The following is a 19,692-nucleotide window of genomic DNA, read 5'->3' as shown; positions in this document are numbered from 1 at the left end:
AATGCAAGTGTTTGGGCAGCATGGTGGTGCAGTGGTTAGCACTGCTGCTTCACGTCACCGAGGACCCTTGTTTGATCCCAGCCGCGGGTCGTTGTCCTTGTGAAGTTTGCACATTCTCTCCATATCTGCGTGGGTCTCACCCCCACAACCCAAAGATGTGCTGTTGGTGAATTGGCTATGCTAAATTGTTCTTTAATTGGGAAAAACATGAATTGGGTGCTTTAAATTTAAAAAAGGGGGGTGGGAATGAATAAATAAATGCAAGTGTTTGTGTTCTTGGTAAATGTAACATTTCCTGTGAATGGGAAATTCAAAATCTATTGATGGAGAAGTCGACCAGCCCACAGTGACACTGAGCAATATAACAGGACTGTCACCAAAGAAATTGATTGGTACCAGTGTAAATAGGACCAGTCTCTTCCAGTCACCAAGCAAGCCCAAACAATTTAGTAGTATATTGGTTGATGCTGTTGAAGGTGGAGATGAATTTCCCAGTTTTCTTTCACCAATATCAATACAGATACAAAAGTCAGACTTGCCAGGCTCCTCATGGTTTCTTTTAAAATATTTTTATTCTCCTTTTTTACATTTATCATATTTACAACAACATATAATTAGCAATAACAACAAATACAATGGCAATCCCCTAGCCAACAATCCCCTTATCCCACCTACCCTCAAACAGCTCCCAACATTTCCAATGCAAAACACCAATGGAAAAGAATCATCAAAACTTATACATACCAAACCCTAGCCCTCATGTTCGATGTCATCCAATTCATGAAAATGCATGATGAACAAGGCCCATGAGTTGTAGAACCCTTCCATTCTACTCCTCCCCAACTCAAACTTTACTTTCTCGAGCGTTAAGAACTCCAGCAGGTCATCGACCTCCACCCCAATAGAATCCGCCTTCGAGTGATCAGCGAGGCGAAGGCTGAGACATCTGCCTCCGCACCTGTGCTTCCAACCCTGGCCGATCCTACGAATATGGCTTCATGGGGACCTGATTCGAGTCTCACGTTCACCACCTTTGAGATTACCCTAAAGACCTCCCTCCAGTTTTGGGCAGGACCAAAACATATGAACGTGATTTGCAGCGTTCACAAACATCCTCCACCCCCTCAAAAAGTCGTCTCATCCTCGCCCTTGTGAGGTGCACCCTATACACCACCTTCAACTGTATCAGCCCCAACCTCGCACACAAAATTGACGCATTCACCCTCCGTAGCACCACACACCACAACCGCTCCCCCATGCCCTCCCCCGACTCTTCCTCCCACTTCCCCTTAATCCCACCCAGTGATACCTTTTCTTCCCCCAGAATGACTCAATAAATCACTGACACCACCCCTTTCTCCAATCCCCCGGCAATCAATACCTTTTCTAACTGTGGGGGCCGGTGCCATCGGAAAGCTCTGTAATTCCTTCCTGGCAAAATTTCAGACCTGCATGTACCTAAACATTTCGCCCCAACCCATGTTTCTCCCCAAGCTCCTCCAACATCGCAAACCGACCATCCAGAAACAAATCCTTTAATACGCTAACTCCCCTCTCCTCTCATCCCACCTCCCTGGTTAAAATCTATGATTCCTCGAATCGCCATTTTCCTTGACCCTGCCCACAATCTAAACTGCTGGCACAACTGCCTCCAGATCTTGAGCATCGCCACTACCCCCGGACTCCCTGAGTATTTCCCTGGGGCCATCGGGAGCGGCACTATACGTTTTAGTTACCGTTGTATGAAGAGTCAGAAGTCCTGTTCCTTTTCACCAAACACCATTTATTTCACTTCCACAGCCTCTGCACAAAACTCCAACAACACACCACCTGACACAAGGGCCACCTGAAGCCCCTTTACATATCAGTGTCAATCATTGGATACTTAACATAAATGAGACATAAATGAGATAACTAATTGCAATGTCTCTTAACGCATTACTTAACTCTTAACCCATTACTTAACACTGTTGTCCTCAACCCCCTGCGTTGACTCTCTTCCATTCTAACCCACTGGGAGTCCCCTCCCTCTAACCCAGCCCTGCACCTTCTCCGCATTCGCCGTCAGTAATAATATAAATTTGGGACGGATAAGGAACAGTTAGGAGACTGGAGATGGAGATCAGATGGCGGTTGCCACCAAGGGGCGGATCAAGTGAGGTGCGGAACACGGGCTAGGGGCTGGCCCAGGAAAGGTGATCAACGGGGGGGGGGCAAAGACACCCCTGGGCCAGACTGGTTACGTGGAATGTTAGTGGACTGAACGGGCCAGTTAAGAGAGCGCGTGTGTTCGCACACCTGAGACAGGTAAAAGCGGACGTGGCCATGTTACAGAAGACACACCTGAAGCTGGGAGACCAAATTAGATTAAAGAAGGGATGGGTCGGGCAAGTGTTTCATTCAGGACTGGACTTTAAAACAAGGGGGGGTGGCTATCCTGATTAACAAAGGGTGACATTCGAGGTGGGGAGGATAGAGGCAGACCCGGGAGGCAGATTTATTATGGTTAGCCGGAGCTAGAGGGAATGGCAGTGGTGCTGGTGAATATATATGACCCAAACTGGGATGATATCACATTTGTTAGGAAGGTGCTGGGAAAGATCCCAAACCTTGACTCGCACTGGCTGATCATGCGTGGTGACTTTAATACGGTCCTGGACCCGAGATTGGACCGGTCGAGTGCGAGGTAGGGGAAACTATCAGCAATGGCAAAGGAACTGCGGGGGAATTTGGGTGATTTTCAAGCTAGAAGTTAAATATGGGAAAGAGCGAGATGTTTGTGATCCAGGCACGGGGGCAGGAAAGGAGACTGAAGGAGCTACCTTTTAAAGTGGTTGGGAGGGGTTTTAGGTATCTGGGGATTCAAGTGGCCAAGGATTGGGGGCAGCTTCACAAGTTAAATTTGGGCAAATCAGTGGATCAAATGAGAAGAGATTTTTGTAGATGGGACATGCTCCCACTGACGCTGGTGGGGAGGGTTCGAGACTGCTTTTCTTTTTTCAATGTCTCCCGCTTTTTGTCCCAAAAGATTTTTTCAGAAGTATGACTGCGGCGATATCGAAGTTTATATGGTCTGGTGAAACCCCGAGAGTAAAGAGGGCACTCGTGGAACAGGCCCGCGGAGAAGGGGGCTCGTCTCTCCCGAGCTTTATTAACTATTACTGGGCTGCCAACATATTGATAGTCAGGAAGTGGGTAGTGGGGGAGGGGTCGTTCTTGGAGCGGATGGAGGCAGCATCCTGCAAAGGTACGAGTCTGGAGGATTTACTGATGGCGCCCCTGTCGTTCTCGCCAGCTCGGTATTGTACAAGTCCTGTGGTGGTGACAGCCCTAAGGGTGTGGGGGCAATAGAGGCAGCATATGAGATTGTGTGGTCACCGGTCTGTGACAATCACCGGATTGGGGCTTTAAGGTATGGCAGCAGGCAGGGATTGAGAGGTTTGGGGATCGATTAATCCAGGAGGGATTTCCGACCTTGGAGACATTAGAGGAGGAGTTTGAATTGCCGGGTGGGAACAGGTTTAGGTACCTTCAAATGTGGAATTTTGTACGGAGGCAGGTCCCCAGCTTTCCTCGCCTCCCCCCGAGGGGACTACAGAATAAAGTGCTGTCAAAAACAGGGGTTGGAGGTAGGAAGGTTTCGGAGATATACAGGGAATTGTCAGAGAGGTGAAGAGGAAGTGGGAAGAGGAGCTAGGAGGGGAGCTGGAAGCTGAACTGTGGGAAAAAGCCTTGAATAGGGTAAATGCATCCTCGTCCTGTGCTAGACTTAGCTTTATTCAGTTCAAGGTAGTCCACAGGGCCCACATAACGGTAGCCCGGATGAGTTGGTTCTTCGAGGAGGTGGAGGACAGATGTGGACGGTGTGGGGGTAGCCCGGCCAACCACGTTCATATGTTTTGGGCATGTCCGAAACTGAGGGAATTCTGGCAGGGATTTGCGGATATTATGTCAGAAGTCCTGGAAGGTAGGGTAACTCCGAGTCCAGAATTGGCAATATTTGGGGAGTCGGAGGATCCGGGGGCAAAGGGGGGGACGGGAGGCCGATATCCTGGCCTTCTCTCTGGTGGCCTGGAGACAGATATTGCTGAGATGGAGGGACTCGGAGCCCCGAAGTCAGGAGTGTGGGTCAGCGATATGGTGGGGTTTCTCAGTCCAGAGAAAATCAAATTCACTCTGAGAGGATCAATACAGGGATTCGCCCGGAGTTGGCAGCGGTTCATCGATTTCTTTAACAAAAATTGAACGTCAGCAGTAAGGGGGAAAAGAGAAAAGGGGGGAGGAAAACAGGAGGCATGGTAATGTTAAATAAGGACAGGGAACTTAGTATACGGGTCCTTGGGGACAGGGCGGGAGAAGTGGGGGACGTGGTTTATTGTTTGTTGTTATTTTAGGGGGTATTTTGTGCGTCGACCCATGCGGTTGTTTTTAGAAATGTCAACATGTTAAATTGTGAAAATTACAAATGCTTCAATAAAATATTTTCTAAAAAAAAAAATTTGGGAGACCCAACCCCCCTGACTGCCGTCCTCTCTGCAACAGCACCTTCATAATCCTAGTTACTTTACCACCCCCAAATAAACAAGTTAATCACCTTTTCCACATCCTTAAAAATGCCTTTAATAAAAAGATCGGCAAGCACTGAAAAATGAACAAAAACCGCGGCAATACATTCATCTTAATTGCTTGCATCCGACCTGCCAGCGATAGAGGAAGACAATCCCACCTTGCCAAATCCGCTTTCACCCTCCCCACCAGACTAGTAATGTTGTATCTATGGCACCCCCCTCAATCTCGTGCCACCTGCACCCCCAGGTATCTAAAGTGGGTTACCGCCCTACGGAATGGCAGCCCCCCCACCCCTGCTCCCATTCCTGGCTAGGACACCACAAAATATTGACTTTTGTCCAAATTTAGTTTATATCCCGAGAAAGAACCAAACACTCGAAGCAGCTCGAGTATACCACCCATCGGCGCATTCGGTTCTGACACATACAGTAGCAAGTCGTCTGCGAACAAAGATACCCTATGCTCCCCCGCCCCCCCCCCCCCCACACACACAGACACAACACACAAACACACACACTATGCCCCTCCACATCCCCAAACGTCTCAATGCCAAAGGCTCGATCGCAAGCGCAAACAACAGGGGGGGGACATTGGACACCCCTGCCTGGTCCCTCGATGGAGAGCAAAATACTCAAAATTTATATTATGGTTGCTCACACGCGCCCTTGGCACCCTGGAAAGTAATTTTACCCAATCCATAAATCGAGGCCCAATCCCAACCTGCTCCAAAACTCATTAAATATGTCCACTCTATCTGGTCAAACGCCTTCTCGGCGTCCAGCACCACTACTACCTCTGTCTCCCTCCCCTCCCGTGCCATAACTACATTCAGAACCCTCCTAGTATTTGTAAAAAGCTGCCTCCCTCCTACAAACCCCATCTGATCTTCCCCTATCACTTTCGGGAGACACTTCTCTAACCTACCCTCTAACACCTTCGCCAGTACCTTTGCATCCACATTGAAGAATGATATGGGCCTATACGACCCACACTCTGTCGGATCCTTATCCTTTTTAAAAAAAATATATTTTATTCAAATTTTTTGGCCAAACAAAACAGTACAAAGGTTTTCCTTTTTACAACAATAAAACAGTATAAATAACAGTGGCCGTTTTTAACAAATAAATAAATAATATATAAACTAAATGGTAACTGCCATATCAAAAATAATAACTCTCCAAAAAATAAAATCAAACAATCCAATACACATAGCCTAATACAAATATCTATACAAAAAACCCCTGAGGACCCGCCCCCCCCCCCCCCCGCCCCCCCCCCCCCCCCCCGCCCCGTCCTCCCTGGGTTGCTGCTGTTACCTTCCCATTTCCTTTATCGTTCTGCGAGGTAGTCAATGAACGGCTGCCACCGCCTGGTGAACCCTTGAGCCGAACCCCTCAGTGCGAACTTTATCCGTTCTAGTTTTATAAACCCTGCCATGTCATTTATCCAGGTCTCCACGCCCGGGGGTTTGGCTTCCTTCCACATAAGCAATATCCTGCACCGGGCTACTAGGGACGCAAAGGCCAAGACATCAGCCTCTTTCGCCTCCTGCACTCCCGGCTCTTCTGATACCCGAATATAGCCAACCCCCATCCTGGCTCGACCCGGACCCCCACCACCTTTGAAAGCACCTTTGCCACCCCCACCCAGAACCCCTGTAGTGCCGGACATGACCAAAACATGTGGGTGTGGTTTGCTGGGCTTCTCGAGCATCTCCCACACCTATCCTCTACCCCGAAAAATTTACTGAGCTTTGCTCCGGTCATATGCGCCCTGTGCAAAACCTTGAATTGTATCAGGCCTGGCGCACGAGGACGACGAGTTTACCCTACGTAGAGCATCAGCCCACAGCCCCTCCTCAATCTCTTTCCCCAGCTCTTCTTCCCATTTCCCCTTCAGCTCATCCACCATGATCTCCCCCTCGTCCCTCATTTCCCTGTATATGCCTGACACCCTACCATCCCCCACCCATGTCTCTGAGATCACTCTATCTTGAATCTCCTGCAACGGGAGCTGCGGAAATTCCCTCACCTGCTGCCTCGCAAAAGCCCTCAGTTGCATGTATCGAAATTCATTCCCTTGGGGCAACCCATATTTTTCCGTCAGCACTCCCAGACTCGCAAACGTCCCGTCTACGAACAGATCTCTCAGTTGCACAACCCCAGCTCTCTGCCATGCTCCAAATCCCCCATCCATTCTCCCCGGGACAAACCTGTGGTTATTTCTTATCGGGGACCGCACAGAGGCTCCCGTCCTTCCCCTATGTCGTCTCCACTGGCCCCAAATTTTTAGTGTTGCCACCACCACTGGACTTGTGGTGTATTTCTTCGGGGAGAACGGCAACGGCGCCGTCACCATTGCTTGTAGGCTGGTTCCTTTGCAGGACGCCATCTCCAATCTCTTCCACGCCGCTCCCTCCCCTTCTCCCATCCACTTACACACCACTGAGATATTGGCGGCCCAGTAGTATTCACTTAGGCTCGGTAGTGCCAGCCCCCCCCCTATCCCTGCTACGCTGCAAGAACCCCCTCCTTACTCTCGGGGTCTTCCCGGCCCAGACAAAACTCATGACACTTTTCTCAATTCTCTTGAAAAAAGCCTTCGTGACCATCACCGGAAGGCACTGAAACACAAAAAGGAATCTCGGGAGGTCTACCATTTTGACCGCCTGCACCCTACCCACCAGTGACAGGGGCACCATGTCCCATCTCTTAAAATCCTCCTCCATCTGTTCCACCAATCTTGTTAAATTAAGCCTATGTAAGGTTCCCCAACTCCTGGCTATCTGAATCCCTAAGTACCGGAAATCTCTTGTTACCTTCCTCAGCGGTAAGTCATCTATTCCCCTGCTCTGCTCCCCCGGATGCACCACAAACAACTCACTCTTCCCCATATTCAATTTGTACCCCGAAAATTCCCCAAACTCCCTGAGTGTCTGCATTATCTCAGGCATCCCCTCCACTGGGTCCGCAACATACAGCAATAAATCATCTGCATACAAGGATACCCGGTGCTCTTCTCCTCCCCTGAGTACTCCCCTCCACTTCCTGGAGCCCCTCAGTGCTATAGCCAGGGGCTCAATTGCCAATGCAAACAGTAACGGAGACAGGGGACACCCCTGCCTCGTCCCTCTATGAAGACGGAAGTAGTCAGACCTCTGTCTGTTCGTGACCACACTCGCCACCGGGGCCCTATACAGCAGTTGTACCCATCCGATATACCCTTCTCCAAAACCAAATCTCCTCAGCACCTCCCACAGATAATCCCACTCCACTCTGTCGAATGCTTTCTCGGCGTCCATCGCCACCACTATCTCCGCCTCCCCCTCTGGTGGGGGCATCATCATTACCCCCAGCAACCTCCGTATGTTCGTGTTCAGCTGTCTCCCCTTAACGAACCCAGTTTGATCCTCGTGGACCACCCCCGGGACACAGTCCTCTATCCTCGTCGCCATCACCTTAGCCAGGAGCTTAGCATCTACATTTAAAAGGGAAATGGGCCTATAGGACCCACACTGCAGCGGGTCTTTTTCCTTCTTCAAAAGGAGCGATATCGTTGCCTCCTACATAGTCGGGGGCAGCTGCCCTCTTTCCCTGGCCTCATTAAAGGTTCTCGTCAAAAGCGGGGCCAGTAGGTCCATATACCTCCTGTAAAATTCCACCGGGAATCCGTCCGGTCCCGGGGCCTTCCCCGCCTGCATGCTCCCAATCCCTTTTACCACCTCCTCCATCTCGATCTGTGCTCCCAGTCCCGCCCTCTCCTGCTCCTCCACCTTAGGGAATTCCAGCTGATCCAGGAAATGCATCATTCCCTCCTTCCCTTCCGGGGGCTGAGCCTTATATAACCTCTCATAAAATGCCTTGAACACCCCGTTCACTCTCTCCGCTCCCCGTTCCATCTCTCCCTCCTCATCTCTCACCCCACCTATCTCCCTCGCTGCTCCCCTCTTCCTCAATTGGTGGGCCAGTAGCCGACTCGCCTTCTCTCCATACTCATACTGTACACCCTGTGCCCTCCTCCACTGTGCATCTGCCTTTCCCGTGGTCAGCAGGTCAAATTCCACATGTAGCCTTTGTCTTTCCCTGTACAGTCCCTCCTCCGGTGCCTCCGCATATTGCCTGTCCACCCTCAAAAGTTCTTTCAGCAATCGCTCCCTTTCTTTACCCTCTTGCTTCCCTTTATGTGCCCTTATGGATATCAGTTCCCCTCTAACCACTGCCTTCAACGCCTCCCAGACCACTCCCACCTGAACCTCTCCATTGTCATTAAGCTCCAAGTACCTTTCGATGCACCCCCTCACCCTTAAACATACCCCCTCATCCGCCAATAAATCCATATCCATTCTCCAGAGTGGGTGCTGTTCTTTTTCCTCTCCTAGCTCCAGGTCTACCCAATGTGGGGCGTGGTCCGAAATGGCTATGGCCGTATATCCCGTCCCTGTCACCTTCGGAATCAGTGCTCTTCCCAAGACAAAAAAGTCTATCCGTGAGTATACTTTGTGAACATGGGAGAAAAATGAGAACTCCTTACTCCTCGGCCTAATAAATCTCCAGGGGTCTACCCCTCCCATCTGCTCCATGAAGTCCTTGAGTACCCTGGCCGCTGCCGGCCTCCTCCCGGTCCTGGACCTTGACCGGTCCAGCCCTGGATCAAGCACCGTATTGAAGTCTCCCCCCCATTACCAACTTTCCCGCCTCCAGGTCCGGGATACGTCCCAACATACGCCTCATAAAATTTGCATCATCCCAGTTCGGGGCATATACGTTCACCAGAACCACCGCCTCCCCTTGCAATCTGCCACTCACCATCACATATCTACCCCCACTATCCACCACTATGGTCTTTGCCTCAAACAGTACCCGTTTCCCCACTAAAATAGCCACCCCCCTGTTCTTCGCATCTAAACCCGAATGAAACACCTGCCCCACCCATCCTTTACGTAGCCTGACCTGGTCTATCAGTTTCAGATGCGTCTCCTGCAACATAACCACATCTGCCTTTAATTTCTTTACGTGTGCGAGTACCCGTACCCTTTTAATCGGCCCGTTCAGCCCTCTCACGTTCCACGTGATCAGCCGGGTTGGGGGGCTCTTTACCCCCCCCCCCCCCTTGTCGACTAGCTATCCCCTTTTTTAACTCAGCTCCTCACCCGGTTCCCACATACCCGTATATCCCCCCGACGGCGCCCTCCCACCTCGACCACCCCATCCCATAACAGCTCCCCCTTCTCCTTAGCAGCAGCAACCCAGTTAACCCCCACTCCCCCCCCCCCGCTAGATCCCCCTCTAGCGTAGTTGCACCCCCCATGTTGCTCCCAGAAGTCAGCGACCTCTGGCTGACCTCGGCTTCCCCCCTTGTCCTCGGCCCCCACTGTGCGAGGCCCCCTCCTTCCTGTGTCCCTGTTCCCGCCATAATTACCATAACGCGGGAACAAAGCCCGCGTTTCCCACTCGGCCCCGCCCCTAATGGCCGGCGCCCACAGTTCCTCATACTCCCCCCACCCCCCCCCCCAAACATGGGGAAGAGAGAAAAGTTACAGGATCGCAAAACTAACAAACTGAAAAAACCATCCCCCCCCCCCTTTTTCTCGCCCCACATAATTACCCCATCACTTTGTCCCAAAAGTTCTTTCTCTCGCCAGACTATTCCAGCTTCTCGTCCACAATGAATGTCCACGCCTCTTCTGCCGTCTCAAAGTAGTGGTGCTTCTCTTGGTGTGTGACCCACAATCTCGCCGGTTGCAACATTCCAAACTGGACCTTTTTGTGAAGCACCGCCTTAGCCCGATTAAAACTTGCCCTCCTCGCCACCTCCGCACTCCAATCCTGGTATACGCGGATCACCGCGTTCTCCCACCTACAGCTCCGAGTCTTCTTCGCCCACCTGAGGACCGTCTCTCTGTCATTATAGCGGAGAAACCTCACCACTATAGCTCGGGTATTTCTCCAGCCTTCGGTCTTCGTGCCCGAACTCGATAAGCTCCCTCCACCTCCAAAGGGCCCGTCGGGGCCTCCGATCCCATTAGCGAGTGAAGCATCGTGCTCACATATATCCCGACGTCCGCCCCTTCTGCGCCTTCGGGAACCCTTAGATTCTTCCTCCTCGAGTTATTTTCCAGTACTTCCAACCTTTCCACACACCTGTGCCTGTGCACAGTGCTGTGCCTCGTGCGTCTCTGCCTTCACCACCAGGGCCTGTATTTCGTCTTCGTTTTCAGCAGCCTTTGCCTTCACGACCCGAAGCTCCAGCTCTTGGGTCCTCTGCTCCTCCTTTAGCCCTTCAATCGCCTGTAATATCGGGGCCAACAGCTCCTTCTTCAACTCCTTTTTCAGCTCTTTCACACAGCGCCGCAAGAACTCTTGTTGGTCCGGGCCCCATAACAAGCGGCCACCTTCCGACGCCATCTTGCTTTGAGCTTCTCTTCCTTGCCGCTGCTCCAGAGGATCCTCCGCAATCCGGCCGCTATCCTCTCCCTTATCCATGCGTGTCTGGGGGGGATTCCCTTCTGGTTTACCGCACAGTGTTTTTGGCCGTTTAAATTGCCGTTGGGGCTCCTATTAAGAGCCCAAAAGTCCGTTCCAACGGGAGCTGCCGAAACGTGCGACTTTGCTGGTCATCGCCGCACCCGAAAGTCCCTGATCCTTATCCTTCTTGAACAACAAGGAGATCGATGCCTGCCTCAAAGTCTGTGGCAACACCCTCTCCCTGTCGCCTCGTCAAATATGTCTCCCATCAGCGACGCCAACTTATCCCTAAATTTTCTGTAGTACTCCACCGTAAACCCATCCGGCCCTGCTATCTTCCCTGACTGCATCTTAGGCTCCCCATTGTTTCAGTGAATTGTTACCTGTGTATTTTTGACACTTTGACCAGTTTATCTTAAAACTCATTTACCCAGGTGCCCTTACTCATGAGATGAACGAAGGACAAAAGTGGATTTGTGGTTCAACTGATTTCATTACAGAATCTTATGATCCAAATTCTATCCACACAATTCTAAATCCTCAAAAAAACATATTAATACTATATTGTCTAACTGAGACTCAGATATTACCGGTGAAATTGAACTTGGTCAGGCTGCTCTGCCGGGTACAACTCTTCGCTGAGCTCTGCTGATTCCGATGACCTTGCTTCTGAACTCAGGGCCTTCTTCGCGAAGTTGGTTCTCACAAGTCCGCCCCTGTTTTTGCCGTGTCTTCTCTACTGTGGTGGAGTCTTCACTGGGGTGGAGTCTTCACTCTGGGTGTAGTCTTCACTGGGGGTGGCTTCCAAGTGTCTCTTCTTATACCCCCTCCCATCTCTCTTTATTCTCTGGCTTCCTGCCAATGAGGATGCTAGAGGGGGTTGCAGCATAGGCAAAAGCCATGTTGACAATCAGTTAGTTTGGGTTGTGCCAAAAAGTGATTTATTGTGAGCTGTAAATCTACACAAAAGATTAAGGATAGAGCAGACCAAAAACATAATATTCAACTTACGCCAAATGCACAATCTTTCTAATAGGAAATGAACCATGAAGAGTGTAGGGAACATATCATACCGTTATTACATTGAGATATGATGGGCTGAGGGACAAGAGTCAACCTCCCCATCCAACACTCACCCCACTGCAATCCAGATCTAATGTGTTTCCAGACTAGTTTCCGTGAGCAACTCCTTCAAAAAATAGAAAACCAAAACACTCTGGAGGCTGGAAGTCTGAAATGAAAAGCGTAAATACTGGAAGACTCAGCATCATCTGTGGAGAGATAGAAAGAAAGATTTTAAATATATATTTTTAATTCCAAAGAAGGTTTTTCAATATTACAAAATAACTCAATAACACTGCATTAGGCCCCAAATGTATTCAGACTACAAAAATAGCACATTTTAATCAATATTAACCTTACTGGCCCCGACCCCAGTCATTTTCAAACCCAGCGACCGACGCTGCCAAACTTCACGACCCACCATTTCCACTTACCTTTAATGTGACAGGTGAGCCTCACGATCTCACCTCGCGATCTCACTTGCTTTGTTATTCAATTTTACGTTTCTGATAATGGCTTCAGCTGATGATTTAAGATCTCACTGCATCCATTGAAATAAGAGGTTTGTCCTCAAACTCACCATGCTTAGTCTTCAGATGTCTTTGAAGTTTTGAGGGTTTTAAACTTTGATTTGCCAGTGCTACCCTGCATTTTACACACATGGGGCGGGATTCTCTCAGCCTGGGACCGGGCCGGAGAATCGCCGCGACCGGCGCGAAGCCCGCCACGCCGCCCCGACGTGATTCTTCACAGAGCGGTGAACGGCGTCGTTGGCGCCGGCTGGGGCCGCTCTACGGGGCCCCCCCCGGTGATTCTCTGCCCAAGAGTGGCCGTACAGAAAAACCCGAGTCCCGCTGGCACCGTTTGAACCTGGTCTTACCCGGCAGGACCTCGGCGTGGAAGGGTCCGGGGACAGCCTTTTGGGGAGGGGGGGGCCTCCGCTGTGGCTTGGTCCACGATCGGGGCCCACTAATTGGCGGGCTGGCCTCTTGGGCTGGGGGCCTCCTTTGTTCCGCCCCGGCCCCTGTAGCCCTACGCCATGTTGCGTCGGGGCCAGCGCAGAGAAGGGAGACACTGCGCATGCGTGGAAATCGTGCTGGTCCCACCGCGCAGGCGTGGACTGGCGGCACCCATCTGACGCCGAGATCGACAGCTGGAGCGGTTTGGGTCACTCCAGTGCCGTGCTGGCCCCCTGTCGGGGCCAGAATTTCTGATCCTGAGGACATGTTGACGCAGTCGAGAAACGCAATGGCGTTTACAACGGCGTCAACACTTAGCCTCAGGATCAGAGAATCCGGCCATGATCTTTGAATCAGGTTTACAGTGGCACAATTAATAATCCATACCTCAAGTCATTACCATTATGCTGCTTTTTTCCTGTTTTCAGCTTCTTCATGGGTTGTTCACCAGACCAAAGGCCCTGGAGTTCACACCAGCACTGCTGGCAACTGCAAAATGGAGGAATCTCACTTGCGCCCAGAACACATGACGTCAGTGTGCAGGGTGCGTGAGCTGCTCTCTGCCGCCACTCCAGGCAGGAAGCCTCCAGCAATTTGAAAAAGAAAATCTCCTGATTCAGCGCTCTATGTCAGGAGAAGGCAGTCTGCCTCGCTGGACTCTGTGCCTGCGAACTGCTGAGGGGGCACGCATGCCCGGAAAGGCGGCATTCTGACCACCAGTCACGCTGTTGGGCACGACTTCCCGCGATCAGGAACGCTGCGACACATGGCCCCACGATCAGGAATGCCACGAAGAATGGTCCCGTGATCGGGAACGCCACAACACATTGCCCCGCAACCCTCTCAACACCCGCCCACGATCCACCCACGGGTGGCGACCCTGGGTTGGAAGATGACTCCCCTAAACCAGCCCAGCACTTTTTCAATATTGGCTTCCTAATAATAGAACAGCAAATTAGGTAAGGCTAAAGTGACTCTTTCTCTCTGCAGGAACATTCTGCAAATCTTTGGGGTCCTTCCCGCCCAAATTAAAGAGGTAATCAATTCATTGATTTTAACAAAGAATGATTCTATGACATTGGAAAAGAAACAAAAACCTCGGAAGGATGTTCATTTTAACTGTCTGAATCCTGCCGGCCAAGGACAGAGGGACGTTATCCCACCTTTGTAAATCTGCTTTGACCTCATTCACCAGCTGAGCAAAATTAAGTTTGTGAAGAGAGGCCCAGCTGTGGGCCACCCAGATTCCCAAATAACGGATGCTAGATCTGGCAAGGTGAAAATGCAGCAACCCCAGATTGGCTCCCCTTCCTGGGGGGCTCACCAGAAAATATTTGTCTTGTCCAGATTTACCCTGTATCCCGAAAAGGAGCTGAAGACTCCTCAGTAGCTTCATTATCCCATCCATCATGGAGACTGGGCCCGTGATATAAAGAAGCAGATCAGCTGCATACAGGGACAACCAATGCTCTTTCCCTCCCCTCTCTATCCCCTTCCATCTCCCGGAACATTTTTGCAACACACAAACAAACCCAACCCCAATGCCAATCCTTGACCTTGTTAAATGCCACCCTCTTCTTTTGCTAGCCAGGCTTCTATATCCTGATCGAGCCTAATGGCATGGTCCTCCCCTTTGTAGTTCTGGTGATCTTTTACCTATAATTGCCCAAAGTGACTCTCCTGGGCAAGGCTTCTGACAGCAAGTAATGAATAGCCTGATCAGGAAGGGACAATTGTCCACCCTCCCGCACCATCTTCCCAAACATCTTCGACATATTTCAGTCAAGTGTAGGCCATCTATTCCCTCCGGCAGCCTCGAGACGATAAGATTTTGCCTCTTGGAACGATTTTTTAAGTCATCTACTTTGTCATGCAGAAATTTGTTATTATCAGCCAACATTACCATCTCAGCCTCGAAAGAGACAATCTGCTCGCTCTGCGTCAAAAGAGCCACCTCCATGCCCTGCAACACTGCGGTATGCACCTTTACCATTTTGTCTGGTTTTGCCAGCATCAATCTAATAGGAGCCAACCAGGGTCTCCTCAATTGATTTATGGAGGTCCTCAAAGACAGTCTACCATTGTTTTGAATTCCTCCGCTAAGATGCCCTTAAGCATCTCAATCGATAATGAGGTAACTCTAGCCTTGGCAGCGGCCACCACAATTATTTTTTCTGATGAGCAGCGAGAGGAATTTGATTTGGATGATGATTCTGTGCTAGCAGGTTAACTCGTGGCGACATAATGCAAACCTGATTGAGCTGGACTGCATTCATACGCGCCATGTATTCTGATTAGTAACATCGACAATTATTTCTGGCTAATTAGTTGCTGCTCCTTCGCCATAAACTGCATTTTCTATCTTTCAGATGTTGATGTAATTCCATGTTGAAAATGGGAATCGTGCTTGGTGTCAATTTCTGCCCGTTTAATGCTCTTGTAGACTACCTTTGAATATTTTCCTACATGAAGGTGTTATTTAAGTGTCAGTAACTGGTAGCTCCAACAAGCTTAAATAGAGAGCAGCCATGATCTAACTGAACAGTCTGGAGGGACTCCACCTGTTTGTATTGTCACACAGGTAGATTGGACACAAGAGTCTCATACTGGAGCAAAACCTCAGTGTAGAACTGACCCCAGTCTGCAAATTCTAGGGAGGGAAAGAGCAGTAATCAGTGAGACTCAACACAACAAAAGTCAGGACCTTCACGTGACGGAGAAAAGTTCACCGAAAGGAAATATTTTGGAGATGCTCCAATATGTTTCTCTTTCAGCAGAGGAGGTGAAAGTGTGTGGGGTGACGATTTAAAGCATGGAGTGAACAAGAGAGGAAAGAATGTTCCAGAAAAATAACTAGAATTGTCTGTTTTGAGCTTCCATCCTGTAATAATATAAAAATTATTTTGATGATTAGTTTGTGACCCAGTTATGTGTAATAATCAACTAATCAAATTATATTAATCTGTTAACTTAATATTATATTCACCTTAATTGTAATCAATGCCTCACACTGTTCCCATGTGACTGCATCTTTTTCTGTGAAGGTGTAAACATATTGCTTTCTGACAGGCAAAACACACCGCATGGTTTAGTTCTATGTGTAAATATCTGGTTTAGTTGCAGAGTTATTGCTGTGAAGACAGTCCAGGTTGAATAGTTCAGTACCTGGAGCTGGGACCGGACACAAACTCCCTGTCCATTCACACTGGCCATTGCAGCTGCTTTGTGACATCATTGCTGGCCGCTGTGTGATTGGCTGCTGGCTCCTTTGTGATGTCACCTGGAAACAGGTTTCAGCCCCTGGTTACTCTCCATCAGTGAGACACACTCTGGGGGTTTGAGTCTCAGTGCTGGTGTGATGACAGGTACAGGGGATACTGTTATGTAAGGGATGGCACACTCATCATTTCAAGTATGGATCTTATTCAATACGGACATTGGACAAAGAAGTTGTTCAAATATTGGGTTAGAGAGAATCACTGTATCCACAAAATGTCCTCTGACCATCGGGTGACACTGCCATGTGGATTCAGAACCCAGTCAGGGAACTAACTCACTGTCTTATAAAGAGAAAGGATTGTGACTGTCGGTGGCAGCTGCCCCTGTGAAGCAGCAGCTTCTAAAGAAACCTGAGCACAGCCACTGGTGTTTTGAGGTGAGGTATTGGTTTAAGTAAAAACAATTAAACTGCCATTCTGACCACAGTCAGAGAAGAGATCAGGACAAGAGCCACACATCCTGCCGAATGGTTTGATCTCCCTTCCCTCCTCCCCATTCCCCTTCCCCCTCCTGATTCTCCCTTCTCCCCCCTGATTCCCTCTTCCCCCTCCTGATTCTCCTCCGATTCACCCTTCTCCCTCCTCATTCCCCCGTCTCACCCCTCATTCCAACTCTTGATTCCCCCTTCTCCCCCCGATTCCCTCTTCCCCCCTCTGATTCTCTCTTTCCCCCCCCCCGATTCCCCCATCCCCCTCCTGATTCCCTCTTCCCCCTCCTCATTCCCCCTTTCCCCTCATTCCCCTCATTCCCCCTTTCCTCTCATTCCCCCTTCAACAACCTGATGCCCCACCTGATTTCCTCCTGATTCCACCATTCCCCCTCCTAATTCCATCCCTCCCTCCTCTTGATTTCACCATCCCCCCTCATGATGTCCCCTTTCCCCATCACATTTCTTCCCTGACCCCCTCCTGATTTCCCACCCCACCTTCCTGACCCCCCCCCCCCCCCCCCACTCCTGATTCCCTCCAGACTTATTCCTGGGATGGATGTGCAGGAGAGATTGAGTCGGTTAGGATTATATTCGCTTGAGTTCAGAAGAATGAGCAGGAATCTCACAGACCAATAAAATTCTCACCGGACTAGACAGGGTAAATGCAGGAGGGACGTTACTGATGGTGGGGTTGTCCAGAACAAGGGGTCATTGTCTGAGCAGATGGAGTAGACCATTTAGGACAGAGATGGGGGAAAATCTCTTCACCCAAAGAGTGGTGAGCCTGTGGAATTCATTACCACAGGAATGAGTTGAAGCCAAAACACTGGACTGGATTCTCCTTTTGGGAGACTATGTTCTCCCGCCAGAGCTGAATCACACCAGTTTTAAGATCTCATGCAGTCACAAAGCTGGAGCAATTCAGTGTTCCATGCCATGCAAATTTATGCATGGCGTGCAATATGAGGGATTCCCAGGGAATTCCATTATTGGGCTGTTATCTTGAGAGGTAAGTGCAGTGAAATCACAGGCTTGAGTGATTTGAATGCACTTAGTGCTCGAAATGCACTTACACCCCTTTGATCTCTTGGGGAATAAGGAAGGGCAGATGACGGAAGTATTAGTGAGGGATCACTTTGGGACCATTGACCATAATTCCATTAGTTTTAAGATAGCTGTGGAGAATGATAGCTCTGGCTCAAAAGTCAAAATTGGGGCAAGGCCAATTTCAGTGGTATTAGGTGGGAACTTTCAAACGGGAGCCTGTTTACAGGCAAGGGAACAGCTGATAAGTGGAAGTCTTTCAAAAGGGTCCAGGGTGTGCACATTCCTCTTAGAGATAAATATAAGGCTGGTAGAAGTAGGAAATCCTGGATGACTCGTGATATTGAAGAAGGAGGCATATGACATGCATAGGCAGTTGGGATCAAGTGGATCCCTTGAAGAGTATAGGGCTCGTCGGGGTAGAGTTAAGAGAGGAATCAGGAGGGCAAAAAGGGGACATGAGACTGTCTTGGCAGATAAGGCAAAGGAAAATCCACAGAGCTTTTACAGACACAAAGGGCAAAAGAGTGACTAGGGAGAAGGTAGGCAAGGATAAAAAGGTCATCCATGTGCGGATCCACAAGAGATGGGAGAGGTCCTAAATGAATCTTTCTCGTCAGTACTGTAGAGAAAGGCACGAACGTTAGGGAAATTGGGGAAATAAAAAGTGATGTGTTGAGGAATGTACAAATTACAGAGAAGGAGGTGCTGGAGGTATTAAAGCGTATCAAGATAGATAAATCCCCGGGACCTGATGAAATGTATCCCAGGATGTTGTGGGAGGCTAGGGAGGAAATTGCCGGCCCCCTAGCTGAGATATTTGAATCATCGACAGCCACAGGAGAGGTGCCTGAAGATTAGAGGGTAGCAAATGTTGTGCCCTTGTTTAAGAGGGCTCTAGGGATAAGCCTGGGAACTATAGAACGGTGAGCCTAAAGTCTGTAGTGGGTAAGTTGTTAGAAGATATTCTGAGATTAACATTGCTGCCTCATGGCGCCGAGGTCCCAGGTTTGATCCCGGCTCTGGGTCACTGTCCGTGTGGAGTTTGCACATTCTCCCCGTGTTTGCATGGGTTTTGCCCCCACAACCCAAAGATGTGCAGGGTAGGTGGATTGGCCACGCTAAATTGCCCCTTAATTGGAAAAAATGAATTGGGTACTCCAAATTTAAAAAAAAAAGAAAGGTATTCTGAGAGATAGGATCTACAGACATTTAGACTGACAAGGGCTATTTAGGGAGACTCAGCATGGCTTTGTAAGGAGAAAGTCATGTCTCAGGAATTTGATTGAGTTTTTTTGAAGGGGTAACCAAGAAGGTAGATGAGGGCAGTGCGGTCGACATTGTCTACATGGACTTTAGCAAGGCCTTTGACAAGGTACCACATGGTAGGTTGTTGCAAAAGGTTAAATCTCATGAAATCCAGGGTGAGGTAGCCAATTGGATACAAAATTGGCTTGGCGACCGAAGCCAAGGGTGGTTGTGGAGGGTTGTTTTTCAAACTGGAGGACTGTGACCAGCAGTGTGCCTCAGGGATCGGTGTTGGGTCCACTGTTATTTGTTATATATTGTTATGGACCAGGGTTTAGAAAACTCTAATATATATTATGGAGTTCACCTGACCTATAACTGTTTGTTAAATTTGGCTGGGATGAGCACAAGAGCCTGCCTTTCAGGTGTTATTCAACAGACTTCTTTGCCGTTTTTAATTGAAAGAAACGAGCTTTATTCTAAAAATTTAGTTAACATTTGTATAAACACACACAGCAAGAACTTTTATCAATTACAAACACAAAGACCCCACACAGCTACAGTAATCTATGTATAACCCTTATTGAATTCCCCCTGAACTGTTCCAATTCAATAACAAAATCCAAGTAAAACCAGA

At 49.4% G+C, this 19,692-nt stretch overlaps 1 long non-coding RNA gene across 1 annotated transcript in view; it reads right to left on the bottom strand.

Annotated features, from left to right (window-relative positions):
* Window positions 1-19,692, bottom strand: part of LOC140389228 (uncharacterized) — a 36,668-nt gene that overhangs the window by 11,977 nt on the left and 4,999 nt on the right. Inside the window, exon 2 of the long non-coding RNA XR_011934304.1 lies at window positions 12,170-12,304. This is a non-coding gene — a long non-coding RNA (uncharacterized lncRNA). The remainder of the gene's footprint in view (window positions 1-12,169; window positions 12,305-19,692) is intronic.

Source organism: Scyliorhinus torazame, chromosome 14 (genome assembly GCF_047496885.1).
Source record: "Scyliorhinus torazame isolate Kashiwa2021f chromosome 14, sScyTor2.1, whole genome shotgun sequence".
Lineage (NCBI taxonomy): Eukaryota > Metazoa > Chordata > Chondrichthyes > Carcharhiniformes > Scyliorhinidae > Scyliorhinus > Scyliorhinus torazame.
Note: the sequence above shows the minus strand (reverse complement) of the source record. Positions and strands in the feature narration are given on the sequence as shown.